This window comes from Crinia signifera, chromosome 5 (genome assembly GCF_055691185.1).
Source record: "Crinia signifera chromosome 5, ASM5569118v1, whole genome shotgun sequence".
NCBI lineage: Eukaryota > Metazoa > Chordata > Amphibia > Anura > Myobatrachidae > Crinia > Crinia signifera.
The window spans coordinates 62,884,659-62,897,042 of record NC_139221.1 but is presented as its reverse complement, the minus strand read 5'-3'; positions in this window follow the sequence as shown (position 1 = coordinate 62,897,042).

Genomic DNA, 12,384 nt, shown 5'->3' with positions numbered 1-12,384 from the left:
GTCCCGGCTATTTGAAATAATACCCCTTTTACACCAGAAAATGCAGGGATTTACCCGGGAATATGGTCCCAGGATCATGCAGGACCTTTTACACCAGCCTAGTCCCTGCATTTTCTGGTGTGAGGGGGAGAGAAAACCACCCCCCCCCCTTTAAACAAACAGCTATATCTTCGGAACCAACTGACCCATTTACATGCAGGCTTCGAATGATTTTGGTCCCATGAAACTGGGCCGTTTGGTTCCAGAGAAATCTGTCCTCAAACAACATGAACAGCCATGAAATTACATTTCAGAAATGAAAAAAAAAAATTGGTTTACCCGCAATATCTCTAGAACCAATCAACCCATATGGGCCATGTATCAGATTGAAGGTTAGACTGAGATTAACCTCGAGCTTCTGTGATGCCGGAGGGGGAACTGGCAGCCGTTGGAACCGGGTGGAGGTCGGAATTAGTGGTCCCATGTTATTCTATGGGGACAACATTCCAGATTTGCCTGGCAGTATCTCCGGTTCCCGGGGGGCTAGCGACGCGGGGCTGGGCTCGTTGGAAAGCCCTGGCCCTCAACTACAAAATGGGCCTATTTGGAGAGTGGGCCTGGAGCTGTAGCTCCATCAGGCCCATTGTTAATCCGGCCCTGCTCATACACCTGAAAGACATTGCACCCAATTATACAATTTCGAGGGATTGTGTGATGGATTGTATGCACACAATTGTGCAATGTGCGGGTTGGAGGACTGGTCCCCTGATCAGACTTTCTGCATGTCTTATCAGATGGGATTGGGAGCCGATGACATGTGCTTTTAAGGACATGCAATCTGTCATTCAATGGGTCAGATGGCAAGGAGGAAATGCTCTGCTGCCCTCAAGTCATGTGATCAAGCAGCAGATGGCTTCTATGATGGATTGTATGATGGATTGTGAGTACAATGTGTGTCCAAAAACTACCAAGGACTGCCGGGGAGTTGAAGGGAAAGTTGGACACAATAATGATTGTAAGCAGGTCTTTCTGATGTATGGCCACCAAACAGTTAAATGTAATATGGTCTTTAGAAAATGCAGGATTGACTGCAACAGTATTTCATAAATAAATATGTGTAATTTGCTTTACTACTGGGCATTAACATTTATTTATGGTGATATGGCTCAATACCAATCCCATTGGCAGACCAGTAATACCTTTTAGTCCAGTCTAAATATGTATTTTCTATACTTAAATTAGTTTCTTAGCTTACAGTAAATTAGTTTCTTACCTTAGTCATGTACATGTTTCACCACCACTTGTACTTTAATATAATTCACCATATTAATGCCTCAAACCTTCCCAAGATTCAAATACATCAGATTTAGTGTTTGAAAAATAACAGGAGTTGGTTGGTACTTTATCACTCTCCACATTATCACTTTTCAAGGCAGGATTAATCTGGCCTAATTGCACTAGAAAGATCTGGATTAAAATTTACTTCCTGAGCTTACTGAATCCTATGGTCAGTATTATATAAAACCCTGCTGAAATTGGGTCAAAAATTATTTTTCACAATATATTTCAGAGTAGCAGCTTTCAGGATTTCATCAAATAATTTACCCACAGCTGATCTATAGCATCCTTGTTCGGATTATATCCCCTTTCAAAAGACTGGTACACATCTGATTTTTGCCAGTTTTATGGCACTGACATCATAATAGTGACTCTATATATAACTTAATGTATGATAAATCATCTACTGAGGTTCCTATAGCATACAGATGGAGCGCCTCTTTGCTTCAGGGAGACGGGCAGGGTTAGGGGCGGTGCTGGGAGGTGGGGGCAAGAGGCAGGGACTGACAGGGAGCTCTGTTGGAAGGGGACGCGCGCGTGCCTTGTGCATGCGTGTCCCCTTCTGGCGGCTGGTGGGGACTGGCGGTTGGCAATCCGACCGCTAGACCCCCGTTGGAAGAGAGTGACTCCATCTGTATGTGGGTTCATGTGTTCCGAGCCCGGTGCTTTATCCATCTTAATATTGTTTAGAAAATATAAAATCCTCTTTATAATCAAGTAATATTTGAGGGTGTAAAAGCTACTGCTAATAAAAAATAAACATTTACATATCAATATACTGTACATATTGCATGATTCACCATAACATATAACCCTATGTGGTAGTATTTACATGAAACCAAGAGTTGTATATTTTCCTTTTGAATCATAGGGCAAGATTCAGACTCCTTCGCAGCCCAAGGGATTACCGAACAACCACACATGTACACGGTACGCAGTGTGCATGCGCAAGCCATCCAACCAAAGTCAGTGAGCGAAAAGCGTGGACACCAATGGCATTTCCTGGGCATCCCCCAGAAAACGCAGGCATTCCACAGCCATTGGGAGGGTGGGCTGCTAACGTCATCAATGGCCTCCTTCTCCCCGCCGCCTTCGCAACGCCGAATGAGTCTAGATTACTCTGCACTGCGAGTAGGGGGGAAATCATTAGATGGTGAATGATCTCCCCCTTGTGTGCACAGCTGTGTACACATTCGGAGATGTGCACAGGTGCGGGTGGTGGAAACTCAGGGGGGGGCGGGTGGCATTAACCTTTTCGCTGATCGTTGGACACTCGCAGCCCAGTGAGCAGGTCTGAATCAGGCTCATACTGAAGGATAGAGGTTCTTTAGAAAAATGTTGAAGGTGTTGCAGCAGGAAGAGAAGTCTGCACAATGTTATTACCCTTTACCAATCTCGCTGTGTAATTTTGTGCCTTGGGAACATTTAAAACCTTTTATATGCTATTTTTTGTACTTTTAGAGTTAACAAAGTGTGTAAAAGTCACTGCTTGGTAATACAAACTGATTGAATAATATATCAATGGGGCTAAGACTGCTGTGAGAGAGAAGACATGCACTACTTCATGTCTATATCATATTGATTAGATTAAAAATAAATAGCTTTTACTTCTTAAACTGACAATCCTGCTTATTTTCACCCAATTGCAACTTTAATTGAACATTTTTTTATTTAAAATTGAGTTGAATGCTACACATATGCTCTCAATTTGGGATACTGCTACCATTATCTGTTAATGTACAGAATAGATCACCTTCTCTGCATGTAATGCCGGGCAAAGGTATTTAGTGTCGTAGAACAAACAGCATTGGGAGAAATGTATAATAATATTAGAATGTGATACAATTGAATCATTGTTATTTTACTTGACAAAATAGGAATGATAAAGGAAAAGGCACACATAGCTGTAAATGAACATGAATCCAATACATGGATCACATATGGGCCAGATGTATCAAGCATCAAAAGTGATAAAGTGGAAAGTGATAAACAACCAGCCAATCAGCTCCTACCTGTCATTTGTCAAACCCAGGCTGTAACAGTACAGGTATGAGCTGATTGGCTGGCTGTTTATCGCTCTCCATTTAATCACTTTATGAAGCTGGCCCATGGGGTCTGATTCCAACAGTAGGTGGATACAGTGGCAATATACAGTAAGACACAAGCACCGGACTTGGATGAATATAAGAATGGAGTCCTTAAAAAGATGTGTTAGAAGTGTGAGTAGGGTGCGCAAACCCATCTATATAAACTTCCATTAGGGCAGTTGTGGGGCAAAAGATGTCTTGATGTGGTTTGTAGAACCATTTATTTGTGTGAGTTAGGACATGCTAAACCAGCTCTGTCGATTGTGGATGGCCCCCCACTTGCATATAGAAATTATTAATCACTGGAATTAAGGGAAATATGACAACAGTATTAAACATTGGTCCTTATTCAGATCTGATTGCAGTACAAATTTGTTTGGAAAATGGGCAAAACCATGTGCACTGCAGGTGGGGCAGATGTAACATGTGCAGACAGAGTTAAATTTGGGTGGGGTGTGTTGAAACTGAAATCTAAATTGCAGTGTAAAAATAATGCAGCCAGTATTTACCCTGCACAGAAACAAAATAACTCACACAAATCTAACTCTCCCTGCGCATGTTACATCTGCCCCACCTGCAGTGCACATGGTTTTGCCCATTTTCCAAACAAATTTGTACTGCAATCAGATCTGAATATAGGCCATTGTTTCTATATTAGTTCTCTTCCCATGGCATTACGAAAAAAGCAAGAGCATTAAACTTACCTGAATACCTCCATTGGTCCAATGGCATTGGAGAAGAAAACTAGATCTGAGGAATGTATTGTATACTTCTTTGTTTTTGCATTTACTTAAACTTCTCTATTGAGTGTGTCAAATGGGCTTGGATGCTCCTGGAGAATTAGCTCATCAATATGTATATATGTGAATTTCTTTAGAATGTGGTAACGTTCTTCGATAAGATTATGGGGGTTATTCTATTTCACTCCTGGGAAAATTCCTTCTCAAATGGAGAAAACCATGTTAACTGCAGGTGGGGTAGATGTAACTTGTGCACAGAGTTAAATTTGGGTGGGATTTTACTTCAAAGTGAGATCTATATTGCAGTGTAAAAATAAAGCAGTCAGTATTTTCCCTGCACAGAAACCAAATAACTCACCCAAATCTAATTCACATTTTACATCTGCCCCCCTGCAGTGCACATGGTTTTGTCCATTTAAGAAGGAATTTGCCAGAAGGAGTGAACCAGAATAACCCCCTATATCCCTGGCTGCCATATTCACGTGCCTTTGGTTGAAGGAAAATCGATATTGTTTTGTACTGTAGTTGTAAATGATTTTGGGCGATGTTGGAGTCGATGTGGATCACTTTAAACCCTTCTAAATCCCTGTTCAACTGCCAGATATAAAACAGAAATTTGCTAACGTTTAGAATTGAATATAAAAACGTATCTGTCAATAAATGTGAAGTTCCACATCAATTAAGATTTTGAATGAATCAACATTGATCCATTAGTAACGGACATCAACCAAAATCGCTCTGTGGTAAATATACCCCCTCCATCATTACTAATGCCAAGTTCAATCTTAGCATACAAATTGAGAAACAAAATATGTAAGGGACATAAATCAAGAATTAAAATATAGTGCTATGGATATTTTGAGGGGGGCTAAATTGGTATCTTGCTTAGGACCCCATGAGTTCTAAATACACTCCTGGGACATGGGTATGTAAAATACTATATTATTATGATTGTTTCAAACATGAGTGGACCGCTTATGATTGGCTATTGGCTAATGCACCACGATGCCTGATTGGCAGTGTTTTTTCCTTGCTGGGTATTTACTATGCTGTTGGTGAGTATTTATAGCATTTTTGTTTCATTTCCTCTTTACAGTATATGAGATGAAAAACTTAATGACTGAGGCTCTCATGGCTAAGATGGATGTTGAGTCGCCTTTTACTTGCTTCCACTTCAATCTGATGCTTTTCGGTTCATGGGTTTCCACAACATGTAATTGACAAATGTTTCCAATGGGCGGTTTAGTCTCCTGTGCCTTTTTTGAGAAGTTCAGTACCTTTCTGCATTGGTGTGTGGAATATTCATCAGGGGGCGAGGGGATCACCCATTACCTGGATGATTTCATGTGCGGTGGACCGCCTAGATCAAACCGCTGTTCTGCCTTACTCTTTAGTGTACGTTCTCTGTTTTCTCATTTTGGCGTGCATATCGCTGAAGAGAAAACAAAGGACCCAGTATCTAGTTTGTCGTTTCTTGGTATCCAGATTGATATTATCTGGGGTTGTTGCTGCCTTCCCCAGGATAAGGTGGTCAAGCTGAATGACACCATCAGGTCCTGCATTGTCACACATAAGGTCGCGCTGCGGCAGGCCCAATCGCTTTTTGGCCTGCTAAACTTCACCTGCAGGGTAATACCTATGGGCAGGTTGTTCTGCAGGAAGTTGGAGTAGGCCACAGTGGGGTATGCCAAATCCCATCACCTGATCCGTATGTCTGCTGAAATTCGGAGGGACTTGGCGGTATAGGCCTAATTTCTGTGGGATTTTAATGGTGTTCAGATATGGCTGCACTTCAACTCTATATGGACGCAGCGGGTTCTTCCAGCTTTGACTTTTTTTTCTGGTGGCTCTTGGTGCAATGCTGCATGGCCTCAGGCATGGTTTCAGGATGGTCTTACTAGGGACATGTTGCTGGAGTTGTTCCCTATCACGGTGGCTATGGAGATCTGGGGAAGTCAATTGCGCAATCACAGATTTGAGCAATTTTATGGTGTGACAATTACAGCACAATTAACAATCAGTCCCTCCTGGTGTTGCAGGTTTGGCACAGCTGTTATTGCAATGTTTGCAATCTAAAATCCTTATTCATGATCTCCATCTGCCTAGCATAGATAACGAGGTGGCTGATCAAGATTTCAGTGGGACAGGATCTGTTTGCTCACTCCTGAGGCTGAAGCTGTTGGGGTGCTTTGCCCTTCTTATGTTTGGCAGGTGATCGGGCAAGCCTGGAGGGTTTAGCTGAACTCTCCATAGCCCCTTCCACACATAGGACATATCAGCAGGCCTGGATGGAATGGGAAAGCCTTCTCTGGAGGGGCGGGGCTGTTAGGTAGGCGTGGGCACCGCGCTATGCTGTCCTTTATATGGCATTTGTATGTCTCTGGTAAATCTAAAGCTGTTGCTTCGCACTACCTGGCTGGTGTTTCTTTTGTCGCAAAATTGCGAGATTCACCCCAACTTCATAAAGAGCTTTTTAATCACCAAGGCCATTCAGTCCATGTCCCTCCTGATAGCCAGCGCCCCATACTGGGTGCCGTGGAGCGCTACAAAGCATCAGCTTTCAAGTCTATGTTTTTTCAGTTGGCCTTCTCCATGGCCCTGTTGCACTTGCAGAGCTTTATAAGATTCGGACAGGCCGTCCTCGGACAGGTAATGGCTGTTGCATTACGATTGCTCAACTCCGACCAAGTACCAATTTGGTTGGATGTTGGAGCGCTGCTTATCTAGTTTGGGCCTTTCCCCACATGATTTTGGAACACATTCATTCTGTATTGAAGCTACCACCTCTGCCGCAGCTATGGGTTTGCCCATAGGGAACATTAAGTCATTGGGCCATTGGTGGTCAACTAGCTATAAGAAATACAATTCAATTGGCTCGAAGCATTGTTGCATAGCACCAAATTGTGTTCCTGCAATTTTTTTTCTTTTTGACAGACCCTCCTATATATGATGTCACCTATTGCTTTACAAGTTGATACTACTCTTTTCTTTCCTCTATAGGTCTTGTGGGAAATACGCTCAGGGTGTGGGTAGTTGGCCACTCTTTCATTCATTGGCCTGATAAATTGATAGCTTCAGGGTGCGCGCCTGTCTTCGAGGGCGTCGTATGCTGTGGCATGAGTTGGCATGATTTGAAGACGTTTCTGATGGTAAACTTCTGCCTGTATGGGTTGCCCAAGATCCTGGTGATCCATTTGGGTGGCAACGACCTTGGGAAAATGTTCCAATTGGAGATTTGATTTTGAGCGGTTTGGCATTTGTAAATGAAGTGTGTCCTTCTTGCACTTTGGAATAGTCTTTTATTGTGCCCTGTTTGTATTGGAGAGGTGTGCGTGACTGTAGGGCAGTGACAAAATGGGTCCTGGCTGTTGGCGGTGCAGTCGTGCCTCATGAAAGCATGAAAGGATCAGTTTTCGGTGTCACTATCTTTTCCGGCCTGATGATGTTCATTTAGTTAGGGAATTGTGTATATTTTTGGAGGATCTGTTCCTATGGGTATCTTCGTGCTTTAGTTTGGGGTGGCAGGGCTAGGTACCTGGGACCAGGAGCTTCGCTTTGGCGGAAAAGAATGGCTTGTTAATCGATAAAGGATCTTTGTTAAAGATTCATTCATTGTATACAGTTGTTTTCGGTGCACACACCTTCGTTGACTGTAGGCCTTCGCTGGATCTCCCGGTCAGGGACAGCGACACCACCCAGATGGGTGGGCAGTCAATCTAGAAGGCTGAGTGGTTACCGCTTGTTGTTAGGATATGTGTTGTTTAGGTAGGATAGTTATGGTTGGAGTTTATATAATAGCCATTGTTTCTTGGCCACCTTTAATGAATTCTATTAGTCAATAATTTAAAGTTGTTTAATAAATTACAGCAAACAATTTCTGCCAAACCTAAGTCTCTGAGTCGTATTTCATCCGTTAGGATGTTTAGGACATATATCTCTGATATTAGAATGAATTTTGATGCTGTATTAATAGCAAATATGTATTTATGTCATATATGTCAAAGTGAATGATTCCTAGAGTGGGTGTGGTATGACTGCCCGACAATCAGGATCCCGACAATCAGTATACCTGACATCGGAATCCTGACTGCTGGTGCTTTGACAAGGGGAAGAGTGCAAAGAAGCATCTTGCGTGTTCTGTAACTCGCTTCACTTGTCACAAGTTATATTCTCCCTCTACGGGCGTCGTGGACCCCCACAATGGAGAATAGCCCCTGTCAGTCAGGATCCCCATGTCGGAGCACTGGCTGTTGGGATCTCGATTGTTGAGCAGTCAACCGGCACCCGCCTAGAGTAAGCCGTATGCATATGCTACTTGTGCCAACCTGCATGCGTCTTACGTTGGATACACTTCAGCATGTGGGCCCAAGTATGATATTTTTACTACCAGCTTTTTTTTAGCATAAATTACTTTTCATTGGCGACAAATCTGACATCAGGCCCATTATGTTTTTCTGTTGTGTTTCTTTTTTAAGAATATTACACAAGCAATCTGCTGTAAAGGTCAGAATAGAAAGACATTCAATTGATGTTCCCAAAGTGCAATTGCTTATATTTCTTATCTGAATGCCAGTTAATGTAAAGGCTGAAAGGTCTTCTTATTTAAATGTCATTGTTATTTGTTTCTCTTTGATGTTTACCAAGCGATAAAATTGTTCAATGTCTTTGATCTCATAGAAAAATCTTTTCAATTTTTTGCCTTTGTTAAAGTACTGTACTCATAGAACATGCTGTTTGTCATTCATAGCATTGTATAATCCTAGACTTGTACAATCAGCTTATTTAGTGCATGCAATAGAATATTTTACAATACTGTATCTGTGTAGCCTAATACTGTACAATGTATTTTCCAAATTTTATATACAGTCCACCAAATGCCACCAAGAGAACCCTAATGCTGAATGTGCATATGGTAAGCAAGTTCAAAACCAGTATAGAATATGTATATGACAAGGATCACCAACACAGGGTCTCAGCAGTTTACAGCATAGCAGGTTGAATATATATGCAGTCAGTATTACAGGCAGTAGCATACAGGCTCTCTCAGCATAGCAGACTTTTGAAAGGCTCCAATGGTCCCTATGCTATAACTCCCCCGGTCTATCACTCAAGTAGATAGTTCACCATCGAGAGCAAGGTGACTCTGCCCTGAAAACCCTTATGTCAGGAAATCCCAGGTGCTGCTGATTGCACCTGGGATTCTGATACTGATACCAAAACCTCCTCCACATTACTTTCATGTGGGGAATGCTGGCTCTGCCACAGTATTTTATAAACATAAAAAAATTCAATGACGACTATGGGGCTGAATTTTCACAGTTTTCTATGTGCATTCCATCTATTCATTTTGATGTGTGATATTTTCTCTCTCTCTCTCTCTCTCTCTCTCTCTCCTCCATCATATATATATATATATATATATATATATATATATATATATAAAACTCCATCACCTCCAAATGTACATTTATGCTTGAGATGATCCAAGTGTATCACCTTCCCCAACCCCCGCCCATCATTATGACATTACGTTGTATTAGCAGTAACATCTTTCATCAGCTTAGATATATTATGCAAAACCAGCTGACACAGCTATAAGGCTCGATAATGCAAACTAAGCACATACATACTGGTTACAAGAACACATTGTTTCAGCATTTTAATAGATTGTGGCTTTAAAACACAGCTGCATTAATTAAAAAAAGAGTGGTTGATATAAGAATAAATTCATCATTACCGGTAATTATTCCATTGTATTTTGATGTTTTTTCCTTTACTATTCCCAATTGTACACATGTAACAAACAAAAGAAAGGCAATTAGTAAAATATAATAACAAATCATACCCTGTGTACTCATTTTTTGTAGGATTGCACTTTCCATTCTATTTCTTTCTGGTTTAATTTGCAAGGCTGAGAATTTTGCAGCCTTGCGAGTCTACCAAGGGCAGACTGCCTCCCGCATGGCCACCTGCCCCCCCCCCCCCCCCCCCCGACCATCATATGATTTCTTCAGCGCTCGCAGATCTGAAACACCTCTATGGTGTCTCTGATCTGCGGGCGCCCTGTTCGAGGACAGGGTGGGCAACTGATGTCAGCTGCCTGCACCCAGCACCCGCAACATCGGGCAAGTAGCATGGAAATGCCCAGCATTTTCATGGGAATGCCCATGAAACGCTTGGCATTCCCACATATGCAAATTGCCTGGCCTAACACCCCCCGCCCCTCCATGACCCCCGCCCAGACTTCTGTGTGCAATCGCTGTGGGCGCTCGCACACAGCAGCTGCGCATGCACATAAAATCCTATGCGCAGTCGCAAACAATCTGTCCCCTGTGCGAACATGTGGGGGACCGATTGAATCAGAATACCCCCTGGGTTTGTCAGGGCTATTGCTCCAATCAGATGCCATTACCATTTTTCATGCCTGAAATCTACACCCGTGCAAAGGGCCCGATTCAGGTTACATCGCAGGGCTGCATACGGCAGGCTGCCGGTAGGGTGATTGACACCCTGTGGGCATTTGTTGGGTGGAAACGCAGCATTTTCCAGGACTGTCCTGGAAAATGCAGGCATTCCACGGCCATTGGGAGGGAGGTTCACTGATGACATCAGTGGCTTCCTTCTACCCACGGCCGTTACAGCACTGAGTAAGGCAAGACTTACCCATTGATGAGTTATTTCCCCCCTGTATGCACGTGTTCACAGCCACGTACCGTGGCGCGCGTGGGGGGAATCACCCATTGGTGAGTTATTTTCCCCGTGTATGCACTTGTTCACAGTCCTGTACAGTGGCGTGCGGGGGAGGGGGGGGGCAGATGCTGCGGAGGTGGGGCAGCGATCAGGTCTGAATCTGGGCCAAAGTCCCTAAACCCATCTAAAGTTTTCATTTGGGGGTCTAATATCCGGCTTTGGGTGCCCAAACAACGGACTTTTTCACACATTTTCTTGTCATCTCTCGAGGCTGCGATAAAAAATGGGACTAACGCAGCTCCCATAGATTATGATTTAATTATTTATTAACAGTTTCTTATATAGCGCCCACATATTCCGCATCGCTTTACAGAGGATATTTAAACATTCACATCAGTACCTGCCCCAGTGGAGCTTACAATCTATATTCCCTACCACACATATACACGCACACGCAGAGATTCTAGGGTTAATTTTGTTGGAAGCCAATTAACCTATCTGTACATTTTTGGATTGTGGGAGGAAACCGGAGTACCTGGAGTAAACCCACCCAACAACGGGGCGAATATACAAACTCTGCACAGTTAGAGCCATGGTGGGGATCGAACCCATGACCTCAGTGCTGTGAGGCAGTAATGCCAACCATTACACCATCCGTGCTACCCCGTAGATGCCCATTTACATAGATGCTCAACAGTGGGCATCTGGCACCATAAAACCACACCCATAGAGTTAATAGAATTATAGTCAAATGTTTTTAGAATGGGTATTTAAAAGATGGGGGTGAATTATCAAAGCTTGAAAAGACATAAAATGGACAGAAATTTGAAAAAAAAGCAACCAACCATCTTTACAGGATAGGTTTGAAAATGACAATTAGGAACTGGCTAACTGATACTTAATCTCTCTCCACATCATCTTTGTCCAAGCTTTGATAAATTCTCCCCCTTAGTGGGCACACTGTAATGGGGCATACACACAGTTCGATTTGGACATGTTTTTGATTTGATTTTGCTTTTAGCAAAATTTATTGGAAATTGAGTCAAAATCAAACAGTGTTAACTGCCTTTGATCTTGATCCGATCCTGATGCACGGCCCCGCACCTGGCAAGTCTATCAGGAAGATCAGAGGCAGTTACATGCTGCTCTATACAGCATCCCCCTCCCCCTGTGTGCCGTCCTCCCACCCCCTTGCCTCCCTCCTATTTGATTTTGGCAACCCGCCAGGTCGCAACGGCCATCGATATCGAATCATTAGCAACGTCTGCCAGGATCAATCCATCTGTACTCTCCTTAAAGGTCAAGTTAAAGACGAGACAAGAGTGCTTAGGAAAGTATATTACTAATGTGGAAATTAATTCACAATTCTAAAGCGTGAAAAAGTGGTCAAGTGGGGGAAAAATCCCATAGCAACCAATCAGCTTCTAGATATCATTTATCAAATACAAGTCCACTGTTTGATAGATCTAGAGTGTCTAGATAATCAACAGGTCAACACCAAAAGGTCAAGTTCAAATAGGTCAACAATGTCCAAAGGTCAACATGCAATA